The sequence below is a fragment of the Stegostoma tigrinum genome, chromosome 6 (genome assembly GCF_030684315.1).
Source record: "Stegostoma tigrinum isolate sSteTig4 chromosome 6, sSteTig4.hap1, whole genome shotgun sequence".
Taxonomy (NCBI): Eukaryota; Metazoa; Chordata; class Chondrichthyes; order Orectolobiformes; family Stegostomatidae; genus Stegostoma; species Stegostoma tigrinum.
Window position 1 is genome coordinate 79,908,297 of NC_081359.1, and position 20,930 is coordinate 79,929,226.

General features: G+C 40.4%; 1 protein-coding gene across 3 annotated transcripts in view; it reads right to left on the minus strand.

Annotated features, from left to right (window-relative positions):
- The window catches only part of LOC125453191 (high affinity cationic amino acid transporter 1-like), a 140,793-nt gene extending 120,149 nt beyond the window's left edge, over window positions 1-20,644 (minus strand). The window contains exons 1-3 of one of the 3 annotated variants that reach the window (XM_048532422.2): window positions 20,134-20,641; window positions 16,586-16,681; window positions 10,040-10,124 (exon numbers count right to left, since the gene is read on the minus strand). The gene's annotated coding sequence lies outside the window, so the exon portion shown is untranslated. Of the gene's footprint in view, window positions 1-10,039; window positions 10,125-16,585; window positions 16,682-20,133 lie in introns of all 3 variants that reach the window. The other 2 variants (XM_048532423.2, XM_048532421.2) reach the window with 2 other exon arrangements.
- Between the last annotated feature and the right edge of the window lie 286 nt (window positions 20,645-20,930).

The window sequence follows — 20,930 nt, forward strand, 5'->3', positions numbered from 1 at the left end:
CACCCTCTGCATGGAAAAAGGTGTCCCTTACATTCGTTTTAAATCTTTTTCCCTCTCACTTTAAAAATATGCCCTCCAGTTTTGAATTCCCCTACCTTAGTGAAAAGGCCTTTGCTATTCATCTTATCTGTGCCCCTGATGATTTTTATAAACCTCTACAAGGTCATTCCTCAGCTTCCTATGGTCCAGGGAGAAAAGTCCCAGTCCATCTAACCTCTCCTTATAACTCGAGCCTTCCAATCCCAGTAACATCTTTGCATGACTATAGAAGTGTATAAATAAATCCAGCTATAATTGCTGAATGGGTTCTTCTGATATTATTCTTAGAAAAGTTTTACCTCCTATCATGCACAACAACTATTTCCTAACAGATTCACAGGAACCGCATGTGAACACATCTATCTGCAGATCAATGTACTGCCCATGCATAACAAAATAACCAATTTACAGACTGCATTTGTATCAGTTGTAACTGACAATGTATCCAGAAGTAAATCTCTCTCCCTGTATTATACTTGGAATTTAAATGTGGAGGTAGCCATCTGAATCTGGAGACAGATAGTACTAAGGAGAACAGCACAAACTACAAAACATCAATAAACCTGCACAGTCGGCATGTAATTATCAAATGATTTCAGCTCAGAAGTGCATTTTTGCATACTGCCTTTTTGTGCAAGAAGCAAAGGCATCAAATAATACTTGGAAAGCAATAAATTTAGAGGAACAGCGCAATCTAAAAATACAAATTTGCAAATCAAACACCACAAATGAAAACAGGCACAAAAATTTACTTCAAGGATTAAAACAGAAGTCATGTTAGACTTGTACTTGCATTCAGATAGGCCACACTTGAGAGAAGAGTGCCTAATTCTGGTCATTATACCGTCAAGCTTCTGCCTGTATCTTCAAGATATTGAATGAATTAAATGATTTATTTGTCACACAAGAACATACAGGGAATACAGAGAAGATTTACAATGATACGGACAGCCTTGCCTTTTTGCCATTATCAGGAAAAGGGTGAACAATTAGGGTCTCTCTTCTCCCAGGATGCAGCGAGAGGTTTTTAACACGATGAAAACTCCTGTCAGAGTGGGCACACAGAATTGCTCCATTGTGGGGAAACAACACAACCGAAAGACCGTCAATAAAAGATAGTCACCAAGAAATCCAGACAGTGGAAAGAGAACAGACGGATCTTGGTGTGCAGATACATAGATCCCTTAAAATGGCCACCCAAGTGGACAGGGTTGTTAAGAAAGCATATGGCGTTTTGGCTTTCATTAACAGGGGAATTGAGTTTAAGAGTCGTGAGATCTTGTTGCAGCTCTATAAAACTTTGGTTAGACCGCACTTGGAATACTGCGTCCAGTTCTGGGCGCCCTATTATAGGAAAGATGTGGATGCTTTGGAGAGGGTTCAGAGGAGGTTTACCAGGATGCTGCCTGGACTGGAGGGCTTATCTTATGAAGAGAGGTTGACTGAGCTCGGTCTCTTTTCACTGGAGAAAAGGAGGAGGAGAGGGGACCTAATTGAGGTATACAAGATAATGAGAGGCATAGATAGAGTTGATAGCCAGAGACTATTTCCCAGGGCAGAAATGGCTAGCACGAGGGGTCATAGTTTTAAGCTGGTTGGTGGAAAGTATAGAGGGGATGTCAGAGGCAGGTTCTTTACGCAGAGAGTTGTGAGAGCATGGAATGCGTTGCCAGCAGTTGTGGAAGCAAGGTCATTGGGGTCATTTAAGAGACTGCTGGACATGTATATGGTCACAGAAATTTGAGGGTGCATACATGAGGATCAATGGTCGGCACAACATTGTGGGCTGAAGGGCCTGTTCTGTGCTGTACTGTTCTATGTTCTATGTTCTATGTTCTAATTTGGAACTCGCTATCACAGACTGTGCTGAAGGTGAATGGTCTGAATGCATTTCTGAGGGAGCGAGATAAACACAAGAGTTATGCTGACTGTTATATGAGGAACATGGATGGTGAATCAAGCAGAGCCTTGATGCTAATATGAACTGCTTGGGCCAAATGGATTGCTTCTGCACTGCACATGCTGTGTAGTTTCTATGAACGGTGGATTAGATTACAGAAATTCAAATTTAATCCTTTGCCTTTTATTAGAAATTACTTCTTTCAATACTTGTCAGCAGGGTGTGTTTATGCAGTATACAATATGATAATATAAAGATGCAAAAAAATGTTAAGCATTCTTTTGCCTTTTGGGGAAATTCTCTTCTGTGCAGAGGTCCCACCGACACACATGCCAGAAAATCACGAGCATGATTAATTAGAGCGTTGTCTAATTATTTTTTCTGAAGGAGGGTCTAGGCCGAAAATGTCAGCACGAGGCGGCATAGCTTTAAATTGAGGGGTGAAAGATATAGGACAGATGTCAGAGGTAGTTTCTTTACTCAGAGAGTAGTAAGGGAATGGAACGCTTTGCCTGCAATGGTAGTAGATTCGCCAACTTTAGGTACATTTAAGTCGTCATTGGATAAGCATATGGACGTACATGGAATAGTGTAGGTTAGATGGGCTTGAGATCGGTATGACAGGTCGGCACAACATCGAGGGCTGAAGGGCCTGTACTGTGCTGTAATGTTCTATGTTCTATATCAATGTGGATTTCACCAGCTTCAGAATCTCCCCTCCCCCCACTGCATCCCAAAACCAGCCCTGCTCATCCCCACCTGCCTAACCCGTTCTTCCTCTCACCCATTCCCTCCTCCCACCTCAAGTCACACCTCCATTTCCTACCTACTAACCTCATCCCGCCCCTTTGACCTGTCTGTCCTCCCTGGACTGACCTATCCCCTCCCTACCTCTCCACCCATCTTCTCCTCTATCTAGCTTCAGTCCACCTCCCCCTCTCTCCCTATTTATTTCCAAACCCTCTCCCCATCCCCCTCTCTGATGAAGGGTCTAGGCCCGAAACGTCAGCTTTTGTGCTCCTGAGATGCTGCTTGGCCTGCTGTGTTCATCCAGCTTCACACTTTGTTATCTAGCATACATTATTCGGCTTGGTACTTTTTCTAGTGACAATACTAATCACAATCTAGCTTTAAGGATCTGGGTTACTCTTAGTCCAACTCTTTGCACCCACTCCAGTTGACTAATGTACTTTTGGATGGTAAGAATATCAACAGAAGATGAAATATGTTTACCAAATAGGAACACTGGTTTAAGTAACCTTCCTGGAAACAAAATCATACGCAAGCCACATTCTTTTTCCGCAATTAGTTCAATTTGCCTGAATAATTTCACAATCTCAATTAAACTCATGATGCAACTTTAATCTAACAACAGAAATCTTGATCAATTCTGGCCACGTATTTCAAACCTCTGCCAATTCTACTTTCCACTGAAACATGATCTCTTCTCATTGACAGTGAACATCTGTTGAAATATTTCATGACACCCATACCAATGTCAGGAGTCTTACACTTGCTCACATTAAAATTCCTTCTACAATCCTCTTTATTCAAAGTCCTATGAATGCTATTAATCTCCTCTAACCGTACAGCCTGTTACCGTAGCAAATCTGATATTAGAAGGAGATGCAACCCTCTATTTGCTTGATGAGTGGAGTAAACAACAGATTGATTGGAACAAACTTTTGCAAAACACAAGTCTCTCATCCATCTCTGACAGGACCTGTAAAATGTCCCACTACCTCCTATTTCAGAGTACCTTTTAAATCCAGCAAGTTCATTTGTTATTAATTACACGTAATTTAATATTATTTAAAGTTACAAATTTGGAACATTACAAAGTGGCTTTAAAAAAAAATCAAAATTAAATCCAAGGACCAGATGAAGCTTGCTCACAGACTCGCCTGACAGAATTCCAACAGGTTTATGAGGCATGACTTAATGCTTCCAAGCTACTTTGACAAAGCACATGACCTCTATAGTCTTGATAATAATGATGTTCCCTTAGATTGTTTGAACATTTTCCCAATACTGACACTAGACACTTTTTCTTCCACAATCTTTTGAACTGACTACAAACTGGTTTTAAAGGCACTAGATAATATTTAGATTTTATGAAAAGCATATCCTGGGGTTAGTAACTGAAAGAATGCAAACTTTTGAAGGACATTCAAGTAGATCGCTGTTATGTTCTTAATGACCGTTTAGGGCAAGAATGGAAATGTTACAGTGAAACTTTTCAGCAAGCGTCAGTTGTGATGATTCCAGAAATTGAGTCCAAATGGTGACATGTTTTATCGATAGGTTTACTTTCTCCAAAATGATTTTTAAGATCTCTTCATAAGAATATTGGAGGTCCATGTGTAAGAATAGTTTTGAGACCTACCCTTGTTAAATCTCCTAATCACCGACCTAAGCAATGCAACTTCCATCGTATCAAATAACTTCTTAGCAACGCATAAGACAATGATGATGGGCTTCTACCAAAGGAAGCCGTCATCAAGCTCAGCACCTGCAATACAGATAAAGTCAGCTATCACGAATGGCTTAAGCGCTGCAGTTTCCACCTAGTTTACTGCCAGATGAGACACAGTCTGCACCAAAGACTGTATGGCAATCTGTTGAATATTCCATAAGACCCCAGGATGGGGATTTCAAGACCAGCGACACATTTTTAAGGTTACAGGAGAGATTTAAAAAAGACATGAGGGACACTTTTTTTTTTTACACTGACAATGGTTCGCGTGAGGAATGAACTTTCTGAGGAAGTGGTGGATGTGGATACAATTACAACAATTAAAAGGCATTTGGATAAGTACTTGAATAGGAAAGTTTTGAAGGGATATGGGCCAGGAGCAGGCAGGTGGGACCAGTTTAGCTTGGGATTACGTACAGCCTGGACTGGTTGGACTGAGGAATCGGTTTCCATGCTATACAACTGCATGACTCTAAGCATCTCTTACACTGAATAGACAAACTAGGCTCCGAGATATAAGTTAGTCACTTATCCAATATATTTTTTTCTCAGGATCATTCTTCAACGATTGAAGTTTTCACAATTAGTAACGTGAAACACTGCAGAGAACATTGCCACAAGTAAATAAAAGAATTGCCCATGAATATCTCTCAGCAGATGAATACCCACAATAAATAGCCCCATCACTGCTCAGTGCAAGGTGAAGTGCAAAATATTCTAATGTGCTGTTGCTGGAGCCTAACAAAAGAGACGGATTGTAAAACGTTGTAAACCAGAAAAATAACAATTCTAAATCTGGAAGCTGACAGCTTATGGCATAGATTTGGTTAAAAAAACTGCAAACGTTTTTTTCAAAGCTTTACAAATATTCTTTATTTACTTCCACAAGATTATTCAAATGTTTAAAATTTTTTCTGAGTCATATGATCAGAGTGAATTACTCCAATGATGAGAATGAATGTAGCAGTGCTTCATAAGAAGCTGACCTTACACGGAGCACTAACTGAAAAAAAAAACAACTCTTACTTTAACTGCCTGATTGGCAAGACCACATCTACGCATAGTTTTAGCCTCCTTTTCTCAGGAAAGGTTTTAATTGCTGGAGAGTGCAACAATGATTCGCTAGGTTTGTTTCCAGGATGGCGGGACTGTCTAATAATCAGAGGTTGTGCAAACCTGGTGTATATTCTCAGAATTTTGAAAAAATGAAAGGTGATTTCATTGAGATTGCAAAATGCCTTAAGGGATAACAAGGTGTAGTACTGAATGAACACAGCTGGCCAAGCAGCATCAGAGGAGCAGGAAGGCTGATGTTTCGGGCTAGAGATTTCCCTGGTTGAGGAATCCAGAACTATCGGGCATTATTTAAAAATAAGGGGAATGTCAGTGAGGACCAAGATGAGGATATAGGTTTTTACTCAGATGACGACGACTCTTTGGAATGTTTTTCCCCATGGGATCTTGGAAGTTTAGTCTGAGTATATTTAATGTGGACCTAGATATGTATTTGATTATCAATGGCCTAAAGGATAATAGGGTTGATATAGGTAGAAGGCACAGAAATGTTTGATCAGCCATGATCAGACTGAACAGCAGAGCAGGCTCATCAGGCAGAGTGGCCTACCTTTGATCCGGTGTTCATAACCGCACATTAGTTGAACTCAACCAAAGTTCGTGACTCAGAACCTAACTCAAACTACATATCACTTACCCATCACCTCTACACTTGCTGATTTACAATCTCCTTCATTTTCCAACTCTCACACTCCTTTCCAATTTCCTCACGGCCATTGAATTCCCTATTCTGTAATCTCCTGCAGCAGTAGAGCCCTCTTAAATCTCTGCACTCCTTCTCTCACACAACCTCAATTTCAACATTCTATCGATGACAACTCTGCCTTCATCTGCCTGCACCCTAAGCTTTGGAATCCAGTGGTTAAACTTCTCCAATTCTCTCTCTTCCTTGAATTCTTGCCCAAAACCTACCATTTTGACCAACCTTTGGTTACCAGTTCCAATATTTCCTTACGTATCATAATGTCATCTTCAGCTTGGAAACATTCTTGAGAAGTGCCTTGGGATATTTTACCATCATGATGATGATGTTGATGCCACATGCAGTCACCAAGATAGGAACAGGCAAGTTCTTGAAGGGAACTGAACAAGAGGAAGATGGACTCAATGTAGGCCAGGTGTTGGGGAATGGGATCTGGGGCGAATCTTGGCATCCTGAGTTCTGTATGTGCCAGCTAGCAGAGGATTGGAACAGTCAAATCTGGAGACGAAGACATGGATACGACTATAAGATAAAGCAGCAGTAGGTCATTTGGCCCATCGAGTCTCCTCCACCATTCAATGAGATCATGGCTGATCTAACTTCTCAACTTTCTTGCCTTTTCCCAATAATCCCCATTTCCCTTACTGATTAAAAATCAATCTCAGCTTTTTATATACTTAACGATCCAGTCTCAGAAGCCCTCTGCAGTAAAAATTCCATATTCACTACCCACAGGCAAGAAATTTCTCCAATTTGTCTTAGACAGGCAACTCCTTAATTCTGATATTCCACTTGTATATTTCCAAACACAATATAAATATGAAAACAAAAAGTAACAACCACTGTACAACCAAATCCTTTAACTGATGAAATGATGAAGAAATAACTGACAGAAAAAAGGAGAAGAAAAAATCAACTACTCAAAAATACACCTGTGTTAGTTTACAAAATAGCAACAATTTGTTTTATTTCATTTCCTCACAGACGGCGAAGATATTTTGAGCCTGATTCACATTTTTCATGAAACTCTATTATTTTTAACAGATATGAACAATGAAATCAATGAGCTAGATAAATAATCGTAGGTAAATTGCTTGAAGGTGACCAGACTAGAAAAAGCACGAAGACTATAATACAAAACTGAACTAAAGCACCAATTAGAAAGATAAAGAGCATTGATGACAACTTTAACACACCCAGCTGTAGGGCAATGACAAGAAAAATTCCAAAGGTTCAGCGAAAACATTCTACCCCAAAAAAAATGCAAAGTTGCAACTGCTTATCATGTCCTGACACCAACGTTCAAAACTAACATTGAAATAGAGAAACTGCAAAGATTTTAATAGCAAGAAAAATGTAGGGCTTAAATAAAACAAGTTCAAAGAGAAGACAGATCAAGAAGAAATCATTCTAATGTAAAACACAGTTTTCAAGCATGTCAGTAAAAATACCATTTTTGAGAGGGAGGATTGTGAACCTGGAAAACATTCAAAGAATATAAATAAATATTTTTTATTAGAGACTTTACTAAATACCAGGAGGTGAACTCTGCAATGGTTGAGACAGCAAGACGAGTGTATCCTTCTTCATAAACAGTCAATATTTTAGTTACATTATTTATTGAAAAAATAAAACCCCCAGATGAACTGGAAGCATCCTAAGATCCTACAGTTTACGAGAGAAGAAACTTACAAGACCAAAAAGTATTTTTCAAGGTCCTATGAGCAAGCATGCTTACAAAGCTCAGGAATATTAAAAGACTTGTACTAATTATTAACTAGAAAATCAACTAATTAGCACAACCATAAGCCACTATTCTGCTGTAAGGAGAAATTCCTTAACGTAAAATTACTTTGTTTATCTAAATAAATGGCAAGTAATTACAAATGGGAAAACTGCACCTACAACTGGCAACGAATTGACTGAGGATGCAACATCATGTAGTGGATATGTCAGAAGGCCTAATATCACTGATCGAGAGATGATTGGAATATCACATGAACAAATGCAAAAATAAGGAAGGACTCAAAGGCCCTCTTGTGGCACATGGATAATATCCCTACTCCTGAACCAGAGGCCTGGGTTCAAATCCCACCTACTCCAGAACTGTGTAATAACACATCTAACAAATTGATTAGGAAAAATATGCACAACTTTTGAAAGCCTTCATTGTAACTTTCTTGACTCAAACAAATTACAGGTCAATAAACAGTTGAAAACTATATTTCAAGAATAAGAAAAGGTAGAAAGGAATCTAGAACGCAAGTTAGTGGTTGTCACAAATCTGTGTCAAGATTAGACTGTCTAGCTGGATGAAGAAAAACTGCATAAAGGCATATGGGAACACAATGGGTAAACGTAATCGGAACCATTTCCTTTTGCGGTGGATAACCAAGTGGCTGGGCCAAATAGGAGTTAAATCAATAAATGGAGAAGTTACTTAAATAAGAAGGAAGGGGAACAGGGAGAATAAAGCAGCAATTCAGTAGAGAAGACCATGGGAAAAATGGATTGAAGATTTCATCGCATGGCATTAATTACAGAATTTTAAAAGTCAGACACAATGGTAAATCTACACACAAGCTTTAATGAGGCTGCAGCTGGGAGTCTCAAATTTAAAATTCTAATCACGGTTTAAATTCATTCAAGACCTTGCCTTTTACTGTCTCTACAACCAATACCGTGAGATCTCCATCCTCCAATGAGTGCCCCTTGTGCATCTCACTTGGTAATGCCTTCAGCCATTTGAGCTCTGTGTGCTAGAATTTCCTCCCTGAACCTCTCCTCCTCCTTTTCCAGCTCATATCTTTCACCCTAAAGTTTCCCACTTTTGCTGAATGCTAATACGTTCCAAATTTGACACCTGTCAAGTGTATTTGGACATTTTATTTTGTGATAAAGCATTCTATAAGTGATTGCTGCTGTTGGGTCGAATGAACACAGCTCTATGCACCGTGCTACTGGAAAGATGTCAAAGTAATGCAATTGAGTACAATACAGATTTCAACTATTGCTGCCAAGCATAAATAAATATAAATACAAGATTTGAAAAATTAGGTCTATCTTCATTAAAACAGGAAATTCAAGTAATTTGGGGAAAAAAATGGATGTAGAAACCATTTCCAGCAGTTTTGGGGATAAGAACAAGGGGTATGGCTATAACATTAAATGCAAGTGAATTTAGAATAAATGGGCTCAGTATGTGACAAACAGAAACAATGTCCAAGATGCCCACATTTAAGAGTAACATCTATCATTAAAGAAAGGAGAAATAAAAGGAATATAAGATTGAGATCATAGCTCATACGGAGGCTAACAGCAACATATTTGTGGGTTGTAATTCTTATTTAACTTCCACAGGTAAATAGTACTGTAGTAACTATTTCATATAAACCGATCATTGCATGTGAAGTAGGGCTTTAGAATATTTAAAACTTTATGATAATGAGACCATGAAAAAAAAATCAATGTTTCTAAGACAAGGTTTCTTCTGTGGACAGCGAGTGGCAATGCAGCTGAATGGGTTATATCCCATTCATCATGGAAGGCAGAATCAGAAGACCACCAAGTGCTTTCAATTATACAGACGGAACGAAATTCAAAGTAGAATTAAAGATTTGCCGTTCAGTTTTGGCTTCAGGGGAACATTATGACGTCAAGCACCCATAACCAAAGACAGGAAAACTGAGGCAGATGGCTAGGAGTAGCATCTCTTCCACAGACATCCTGCCATTTTTTTTTGGAGGCGCAGGTCCGTGTACTGGAGAAGCTCAAGAATAGCGTACAAACAACCCAACTCAGTCCGACAGCCATCTCCAGAAAGAAAACTTACATTTACATGACTTACCAGATGTGAAGTCAAGAGTCTGCTGCACGCTTGAAGTGGAGAATTACAGTCAATTACAGCAGAAACCAGGAATGAAGACTCATTTCTGTTTGGAAATACAAATGTACACAAATAAAAGTTGTTTCACAGAGAGAGATATTGTAGTCCTATCACTGTTTGCACCCATTTAATACCAAATTAGCACATATAATCGAAACACTGATTTTGCACCAAGGACCAGTCAATCTGTATTCTTCAACAGATTTGTAACTTTGCAATTGTATCTGGTGAATGAATAAATGCCAAAAAAGCAGACAAATAATTTAACAGCACTCCCAGAAGGATTACCAGGTCCCACTTCTTCCCACCAGCCATGACAGCAAAGATGCGGAAGCAGCTAGTTCAAAAGTGTAACAAAAACAGAAGTTGCTGGAAAAGCTCGGCAGGTCTGACAGCATCTGTGAAGAAAAAAACTATCAGAGTTAACGTTTCAGGTCCGGTGATCCCTACCAGTTCTGAGGACCCGAAACATCAGCTCTGATTTTTTTCTTTACAGATGCTGCCAGACCCGCTGAGGTTTTCCAGCAACTTCTGTTTTTGTTCCTGATTTATAGCATCCGCAGTTCTTTCAGTTTTCATTGAGTTCATGTGTCTTTGGGAGATCCTGATCTGCAATCAAGGCCAATCAGAAACAGGCTTCACACTCATCACTAATGCAATTGTGTGTAGATGCCAACACTTTAAAAGCCTCCATATTTAATTCCCTTACTTCATTAGGTATTGCAAAAATCCACACCACCCCCAATGAACGCTTCCAGCTTTCCCCTTTACAATGCTGTTTCAGGATGTCCATTGTTAGTCATCCCACCAAAATTCCTTCCCCATATCAATGTGCCAATTCATAGAATTAATGCCAATAACTACAATTCTGGTCATCCTTATAGGCAAGATTTTGTTAAACGTGACAAGATTCAGAGAAGATTTATAAGGATACTCCTGAGACTGGAGGGTTTGAGCTATAGAGAGGGGCTGAGTAGGCTGCAGCTGTTTTCCCTGGAGCATCGGAGGCTGAGGGATGACCTGTTGGAGGTTTACAAAATCACTGAGGGCAAGGTAAATAGCCATGGTCCTTTTTCCCAGGGTAGAAAGGTCCAAACCTAGAGGACATAGTTTTAAGGTGAGAGGGGGAGAAAGATTTGAAAAGGACCAGAGTAGTAACTTTTTCATGCAGAGGGTGGTGCGTGTATGGAATGAGCTGCCACAGTGAGTGGTGAAGGCTGGCACAATTACAATATTCAAATGGCATCTGGCTGGGCGTATGAACAGGAAGGGTTTACAGGGACATAGGCCAAATACTGGCAAATGGGACGTGGTCAGATTGGGATATCTGTTGGCATCAATGAGTTGAACAAAAGGGTCTGTTTCTGTACTCTATGACTAAGTCCCAACCCACAAGGTGGCTCTGGTCCAATCTAATTTCTTTGGGTGGGTACAGCATTCAACCTACAATCCCACTTATTCAATTTATATCTTTTTTTATTCCCAACCTTCACAATGAACTGAACAGGAAGGAACCTACATTAGTGCAGTTTGAAACTGGCAAATGGTATTTTGGTTTGTCCACCTCAACATACCAACTAAATAACGCCGGCAGAAATGGACGGAAGATCTGAGTTTATGGAAGACAAAAGCATTAAACTCATTCGACAAGACAACACTGAGTAGGAACAGGCACAAAATGTATGGCATGCATTACATTTTAGACATTTAATTATTTCCAAACAGCACAATTGCATTTCTCCCTCATTGCCTTCTTTGATTGCCTCCTGGGCATGGGATGTCAGAGCCACATGCAAGCTCAACATTCAATACCTAGGCTTAAAATTTCTCCAGCCTGGCCAAACTTTCTCATGAAGTTCTCAGACATAAACAAAAATACTTATTTATGGTATGGCATCCCTGACCAATAGCATGTCGCATTTGCTAGCTACTGTCCATTTTGTTTACCTCATTGAAATCATGACTCAAGGTACAAACTATGTTTGAAGGTCAACAGCAAATAATTTGCAATATCAAACCACCACTTCCCTTGTGACAGCCTTCACATAGCACTCAAGCACATTATGCTGTTCAGCATTCCTGTTACCAAGTCCACAACTGGAAAAACCCATCACTGTGTTGATGAAATGTGTATGCACAGCTAAATCAAGGAAAGCAATCTTAGACAAATCTGTGAACATATCTAATCAGATTAAATTCCAATCCTAGGAAACAAGGTGCCCAGTGGTTTAGATGCTTCATGCTCCAACAGCTAGGTTCAACGTGAGCGGAATATTTAGCCAATTCAGAACTCAAATTTAGAAATCAAAGCATAATACCTGTATTCCATCACTCTTCTCAGAGATTAGTTACTTCTTCAATGAATTTCCCAAGGTTCATCAAACATAACCTTCCTCTTTGATCAACTTTAGAAAACGATTATTCTGCTCGGCTTTTAATAAAAATTCCATTATGCTTCCTATGACCATCATTAAGCTAGCTGGTCTTTACTTTCCTTGGTTTATTCATGCATTCTTTTTAAATACAGGAACAACATTAGCAGTCCACCAGTTTTCTGATGCTAGTTTTTGTTCAAAAATGGTGAATTGTTGTATTTACCAAAAAGGCTACTACTATTGCCTTTAAGAAACTTTTGTTAACATGCTGCAAATTATATTTGAAATAGGGGCACAATTCCTAAATAGTAATGTTTAGTTTCTTGCTGTTTGAGTCTTTTCTCCCCAAAGAAATCTTATAATCTCATGCAACTTCTTCACTTTTCCCGTTTATGCACTTAACACATACCTTTAGCCCTGGTTTCAATTTTAGCCTCGTCTCTATTCACCCTGCATGTTTCATTATTGCTTAGTTTGCTCTTGCTTTTATGTTGAAGAGGAATATATTTCTACTAATCACTATTTTGAAATAGTTTCCACTACCTCTCCATCTTTTTCCTGCCCTTCCCTCCAGCTTACTTTTGCATTTCCATTCTCATCCCTTCAAAAGCTTCTATTTCCTCCAATACTTAACCATTTCATCTAGGTTTTTCTTAAAGAACAATTACTATTTTAAACATTTTGATGGTATGACTGCTATTGCACAAATGCTCCCCCATAATTACTTACTTACCTGCTCCAGGTGAGCTCCCATTGTCAAATTCCTCAGTGATGACAGGCTTCTGTACTCGATTACTTACTTTGCCTTTCCCTTGCTCTTCTTGTCAGTTTGTTTCGGCATAGATGATTATTATCATTTCATGTATTTGATTCAATTCATAGATTTGACTACACATTTTTTTCCTTCAGTTCTCTCCCACTCTCCATATAGCCATGCTCAGTTAGCTGGGCAGCTTGTCTATGATACCATGATGCCAACAGGGTGGCTGGGTTCAATTCCTGCACCAGCTGGCATTACCATGAAGATTCCAACTTTTCAACCTCACCCCTCAAAATATATTCACCAATCGTCTGTCTTTCTAGGACGAAGCAGCCCTCATTCTGGTCGGACTGGTGACTTCAGTTCTACATTATTTCAGTTAATCCCATTTCATCTAATTCCTCGATACAAGGCATTTCTTCCATTCTTTTTAGAATTCCTTGTAGGTGATTTAATTCACTTAATTAGCTGTTCCCCTCATTCTATTTTTGAATTGTAATTTTATGCTTAATTTCATTGTTATCCACCAAATATGTGAACATAACTGAAGATAAAGGAAAGTGGAGATGTGCAAAGTTATTTCCACAAGAGTTCTCACTCTGTCTTACTTGTTGAAAGTGCTTCCCGTAGCCCTACCTGTCCTTTCAACAAGGTCTCTGGTCCCATTCCATTTCAGGTTTCTGTATAAAAACTGAAATAACTGCAGTTGGTGCAAATAAGAGACAAAAATAAAAACTGGTGGAAAATCTCAGCAAGTCTGGCATCCCATGTGGAGAGAAATCAGAGTTAACATTTCCAGTTAAATGACCCTTCCTCAGGACTATTTTTGTCGAGTGGTACAGCACCTTTGTGTCTCAAATCTGATAGCAAGGGCTCATGAAATGGAAAGCATCCTTCCATAGCCTTTCATTCATGTAACCATTTCCCTGATCAGTCTAACCCTATGTTAACCACAAGGTTACCATCCTCAAGATTCATTTAAATGCAGATCCTAATTTCAGATTTCTTTGACATTTTCTTACTTTGTTAGCAGTACTTCTTTTACTTGGTTCATCAATTGAGCTGGGCGGTTGCTGTATGTCATTGTCTGCCTCAAGGGATGAGCCTGACGCAACATCTCTCTCTCTCTGTGGTGGAACTGTAATGTCCCTGTAATGGTACAGTCCCAAGCTACAGAATGGCTGGGAAAGTAACGTCACTGTGTTGATTTGAGTGAGATGCCTGACCATAATATCACCCGTGACACACCTCAATCATCCAAGCCAACTCCAGCAACGGCATGTTTGCTGGCCATTTGCGCCAAAGATCTTTCTGTGAATCGGCCATTTGTTGCTGGAGAGCTGGACACTCTCTCAGGGATACATCTAAAATCTATTAAAGTGCCTACCAATATAATACTGCTACATTATACATAATAATGGCATCTTGACAATTTTGTGCATCGCTTTGCAAATTTCTTGCTCCTCTGTGTTTGGCTGTGGGCCATTGCTGAGCAACATGTGAACGTTTCCCCTTATCCTTAACTGTACCACCCTAATAGTGCAGTGGAAGATTGAAAGAGCACAGATGGTGGGATCTGATAGAACCACATCACGACTGTGTTCCAGGTGAACTTCCCAGATAATCAAATAACAACCGAATTGGCTGTACCCCTTGTCAGGTAAATGCATAATATTGCTGCAGAATTCATCGGATTGACGTGTCACAACAGTTTATGGACCTAAAAGCATTTACTGTTGCAAGTAGAGACATGAATAACTTCATCAATGAGCACATATTCCCAAAATCTGCCCTCCTACTGAATTGTGGATGTAAGGAATAACACTGCCCATGAGATGAGCTATAGAGGGCTGTGTACACAACACTGACATTGTACAGTGTTTATACAAGTATCTTGACTGTCATTAAAAATATAATTGTCCTGAGCAAAACAGCAGTCGGAGGGGTTAGGCTGAAAGCAGGATGCCGAGAAATGCAGTACTTGATTTTACAACTGTTATTGCTCCATTCTTGCTCAACTGCTCAAACTGTCATCTCAAAATAGGTGCCTGTTCACTGACCCAATGGTGTTTTGTTTTTGAGAGGGGCCACGAGACCTCAATGCTATTAGTGAATTGATCAGTTTAATATTGGATAAAATCCCGAATGAACTGAGGATGCTGCAAATCAGGAAGAAAAACAGAAGGTGCTGGGAAAGGTCAGCAGGCCTGGCAGCATCTGTGAAGAAAAAAAAATCAGAGTTAATGTTTTGGATCCATGGATCCTTCCTCGGAACTGTGGAGGGGTCATTGGACGCGAAACGTTAACTCTGATTTTTTTCTTCACAGATGCTGCCAGACCTGCTGAGCTTCCAGCATGTTTGCTTTTCTTCCTGTGTTTAATATAGAACTTACACTGTCTTGACAGGACAGGGCAGAGTGGGGGGGGGGGGGGGGGGGGGGACACATATTTTGACTTATAAAGATAAGCTGGAACCTTTCTCACTGGAACCTAGGAGGGTGAGGGGTGACCTTACAGCAGTTTATACAATCATGCAAGGATCTTTTTCCCCACAGTGGGGGCTTCAAAACTAGGGGGCATTGTTTTTTAAAAAGGTGAGAGGAGAAAACTTTAGAAATGACCGAAGGGGCAACCTTTTCACACAGCGAGTGATTTATATATGGAATAAAATACCAGAGGAAGTGGTAGACCTGGGCACAGTTACAAAATTGAAAAGACATTTGGATAGTTACATGAATTAGGAAGGTTTAGAGGGACATGGGCCAACCGCAGGCAAATGGGTCTAATTTGGTGCCGGAAGCTTGGTCAGCATGGACTGGTCGGACCAAATGCTCTGTTTCTGCAACAGGACATTGCCACATTACTTCACTATGCTGTGTGTCCCAAAATGGCCAGTCAACTCGAATTACACCTCCATTTCCATCAGCCCCCTTCCCAGTCTGCTGAAATATCCCTTATTCTTACACTAGGTTACAAACCCAACTTAGAATTTACCAAAGGATTTGATTTAATCCCTCATTATCATATTTCCTGACTACAACTAGTACTCATGGATCCACACTACACCCGTCCCCACACTCATCCACCTCCTCTTTTTGTACTGCCTACTGTTCCCGAATCAGCATTCCCCCCGCAGCTTTCATTGTTATCTGTTCCAGTTGGATAGGGCTGGTATCTGCAGCACCTTCTTCTTGATCTCCCTTTGATGACTGATGAGTCACTGTTTCCCAGTTCCGCAGCTTCCCCTGCAGCTCGAATACATTCTAGAGGAAACCAACCAGATATTCTGCATCCACCCAACCACCCTCCCCTCCTAAAATACTCAGAGAACAAGTGGATAAGATGGTAAAGAAGGTGTGTATGCTTGCTTACCTTCATTGGTCGGAGCACCAAGTATAAAATTTGGCAAGGCACGTTGCAGCTACGTAAGACTTTGTTCAGGCCACATTTGGAGTATTGTGTGCAGTCCTAGTTGCAGAAAGAATGTAGAGGCTTTGAGGGCATTGCAAAAGGGGTTTACCACCATGTTGCCTGGATTAGAGTGTGTTAGCTATAAGGAGAAGTATGACAAACTTGGATAGTTTTCATTAATGCGTTGGAGGCCGAAGGACAACCGGGCAGAAGTATATAAAATTATCAAAAGGTGTGGATAAGCTGGATTGTCAAAGTCTTTTTCCCAGGGTAGGAAATAGATTTAAGGTGAGAGGTGGAAAGTTTAAAGGAAATGAGTGATAAGGCAGGAGATGCCTGAAACTCACTGCCAAAGTAGATGACAGAAGCACATACGTTAGCAAAGTTTAAGAGGCACTTAGACAGACAAACAAACAGGCAGGGAATAGAGGAACATGGGCCACGCGCAGGCAGATGGGATTAATTTAGAATGGCACACGGTCAGCACAGACATGGTGGGCCAAATGGCTTGTTCCAGTACTGTACCGTTCTATGCTAATAATACACCACAGTTGTTGGTCTTGGGACCAGAGCAGACAGTCAGTGCCCACCACATGTGGGAGGTCCCTGCATTGATATATACAAAGAGTACAAGGTTTATCACTTGAACTTTATTTCTTATTTTACTCACTTATACCATGAATAATTGTAGGTCAAGGTATCTTTTTTATTTCTCTATTTTGTATCTAAGATTTGTATCTAGGTACCTTGTACTCAAGATGTTGGCTTGTGGGGTAACATTGTAAATTTTACTTGAATAATGTAAATTTACTCAAGTACATGTACTCGAGTCCACAGGACAATAAACCTAATTCTAAATTCTAAGGAGGCGGCTATTAAGCCCATCAGGTCTGTACTGACTCTTTCAAAGAGCAATCCAGTTGGCTCTGCTATATTCCCACACTGCAGCACTTTTAAAATTTCAAGTATTTAAATAGCTCCTTTCTGAAAAACGATAATGGGATCTGTTTTGACGTGCCCATCAGGCAGAACATTCCAAATCCTAACCATGGGCTGCATAAAAACCATGGTTTCTTATGCCAGCTCAAATTCATTTTCCAATTATCTCAAACCCTCATTTATTGGGGAGATTGTCTTCATTTACAATATTGAAATCTTTTGCGATTTTAAACACCTCTAACAAAATCTTCTCTTAACTCCTATTATTCTAAAGTAGTTTGGTTTACCGTACAACTGCGGACCAGTCTCTCTCCCTAACAACTTTGCTGGCAGAATACACGTGAATGCCAGTTCAAGGCACTTCAGCAGCACCATGCAGAGACACTCCCTACAAAGCAAGCATTCAGGTTCCAGAGGTGTATCATAACACGATGTTGACTGATCACATACATGGAAACTCTCCAGTGTGGAAGCTGGCCATTGAGGCCATCGAATCCACATCAGCCCTTCAGGGAACATCCTACCAGACCCTTCCCTCTACTTTGCAATTCCCATAGCTAACCTTTCTACTTTGCACATCCCTGGACACTATGGGCAATTTAGCATGGTCAATCTACATAACCTGCATATCTTTGGACTGTGGGAGGAAACAGGAGCACCCAGAGGAAACCCACACAGACACGGGGAGAACATGGAAACACGACACAGACACAGTCCTCCGAGGGTGGAATGGAACCTCGGTCTCTGGTGCTGTGAGGCAGCAGTGCAAACCATTCAGCTGCACCCGTAAACAATCTACAATAACATCTACAAAGTTTTTGACTTATAAGCTTTTTTTCATACGCCATTCCTGTACAGATTTGAACTTTGTGGGGAGTTTACCAATCACAATTGCAGCCCCAGCTTAAAATCATCCTAGGTTGAGAAAATGAAAACTTTCAATATTACAGCTGTATGAATCATACATGAAATCCATTTTAACAGTTCTCATGTAGTTACAGAGCAGCACAGATCTACAAAGACAAAAGTGTCACTTTTCCCATATTCTCACTGGTGGACATTTTGTGTGGGAAATAGGAACGTTGCCACACGGGTAATATACAGAGTACAGTGAGCATTTCCCTGCATCTGACCTTCGAGTTCAGGGAATTGCTTGAAATGAGAAGGCTTCCATTGCCTGAAATGAGCATTAAAGCATAGAATACTGCCAGATGCACTATTGTGATGATGCAATATGGGATAGATTTACAAATGAGGAGACCTCCGGATCGCACACTCCTGGAGTAATCATTATTCTGAGTTTCTCTCCTGTTGCTGCCTCTCCGAGGTTCTCTCTGCAGGTACTAAGTTTTCTGTAAATAGACCGATGTTTCACTCGGGCAGCTGTGACTGTCCTTCAGAAGCTTGGACTACCTTGGTTTGATAGCAGTTTGCCAGACTGAAGAATGTATGCTATGGATTTCAGAACTAGACAAGATACAAAGCAAGGCACTCTACCAGCAGTGCAATTCTCAGCTTTCAATTTTTGGGATGTTACTGCATTATTAATTTTTTAAAACATGCCCTAAATAAGAAATGTCACAACACAGCACATTGACACCATGTTGGAAAGTAAAGCGACATCTGATCTCTAACCAACATTGCATCTAGTTCCAAATTGAAAACCTAATAAAAGCACACCACTGGTAATATGGCATAATAACAATAATAATATTCATGGCTTGCAAGCTTAATTTACACTTTTATTTCACAACCTGAATCAAATGAAACATGTTCAATAGTTACAAAGCACGAGTTTTTACTTCTGATTTCCATTAATAATATCTTGCTTTTTATTAACAAAATACAAATCAAGTTGCAACCAAGATTAACTTGTTGACTGCTCGTACAACAGAACATAAAAATGGTTGTGTCAAATATTTTAATTAATTTTCCAGTCTTGACACATTAAAAGGTGCTACTTCCAACAGTAAGACTCTTGTGCTGAGATCCTCATTTTCAGCACAGGCCAATACCCAGAACGTAAACTTATTTTGTTGGCACACTGCAACTGTCCAACTGCAAACCCACGTCTAAGAAATGACTAAATGAAATACCCCATTGCATCTGGCCGAAAGAATGGATCTTTCGCTCCATCTGGAATGCGAGTCGTCAACTGTAAGCTACACATCTCCAAATAAACTAAAATCTAATTGATTATTTGAAGCAATTGTAATTGCAATTGGTTAAAAAGACGATTGAGGAGAAATAGTAACGGCAGATGCCGGGGACAAACACACTGTTTTGCCTCCAAGTGTCGGGAAGTTTCAGCCGTTGTGTTTACATCGAGTAATTGCATCATCCTCCTGAACTAGGGGCTTTCACTAGCAGCCATGTGCCAATTACTATTTCTCCATTGAAGCCTTCAGAAAATTTCTGTTTGCGGGCAAACCCCGACCGATCAGCACCAAATCCAGGAAGGAAGTGTTTTATAAATAAAATTTATGGAAAGTTGGTCATCAGAGAGCCTCGAGCCCCTTCAGAATCCCGCACAGACACACAAAAAGCTCGAATTAAAACGTGGCGCTTACCTTGCCTGGGCGGAAAAGCTCCACTTTGCAGCAGCTTGCTGCCAACCACACTGGCTTCAGACTGAAGCGGCGATAGTGCAGCAGCGAGCAATGTTCACACACTGTGCAAAAAAAACAAAGCACAAACACACATGTACACACACACACACACACTCACAGGGAAAGATGTTAAGTAAAATGTTGCATTGCCGATTCCGGCCTGCCCCCGTTATTACAGAGGCGGTTCCCAGGGACTCTGCATGCTATCAATGGCAACGTCACACCCCCCTTCTGCGTGCACCGCTTAACGCGTTGTCGCTCCTTCACCAATTTCACTAGCGTATACACTTTGCCTGTGTTTGGACACCTGAATTTAGCTGCTGTAGCCTCTCTTGCCAACACAGTCAATCAGAATTGAGGAGGGCGGATGCATTAGGTTTTCCGTTCTGGTGAGAAAGAAAGAATAACTTGAACCTAATGCTTATCTTTCTATATGTACTGTATATGAAATAAGCGGATCGTTTTTACAGATTCCCGCATATGCAATGACCCTGAAGAGGTCAAACTTGACGGGTGGGGTGTGGTTCCGGGCTTTTGACTAATCAAAATGGCTCATCCAGGAAGGAACTGAACACATAGGCAGAATTCGTCAGGAATGTGGAGAGGGGAAATTGTCATTCATCACCGGTCGTTCCTCGCAGATGAGAATGACTGTCTTTCACTTTAAGCGTGAGTCAGTAAGTGAGGATACAGACTGACACAGCTACAGCAGGCTCTGCTACACTTGGGGAAGGTGGTGGTCACGTGCCTTTCCATGT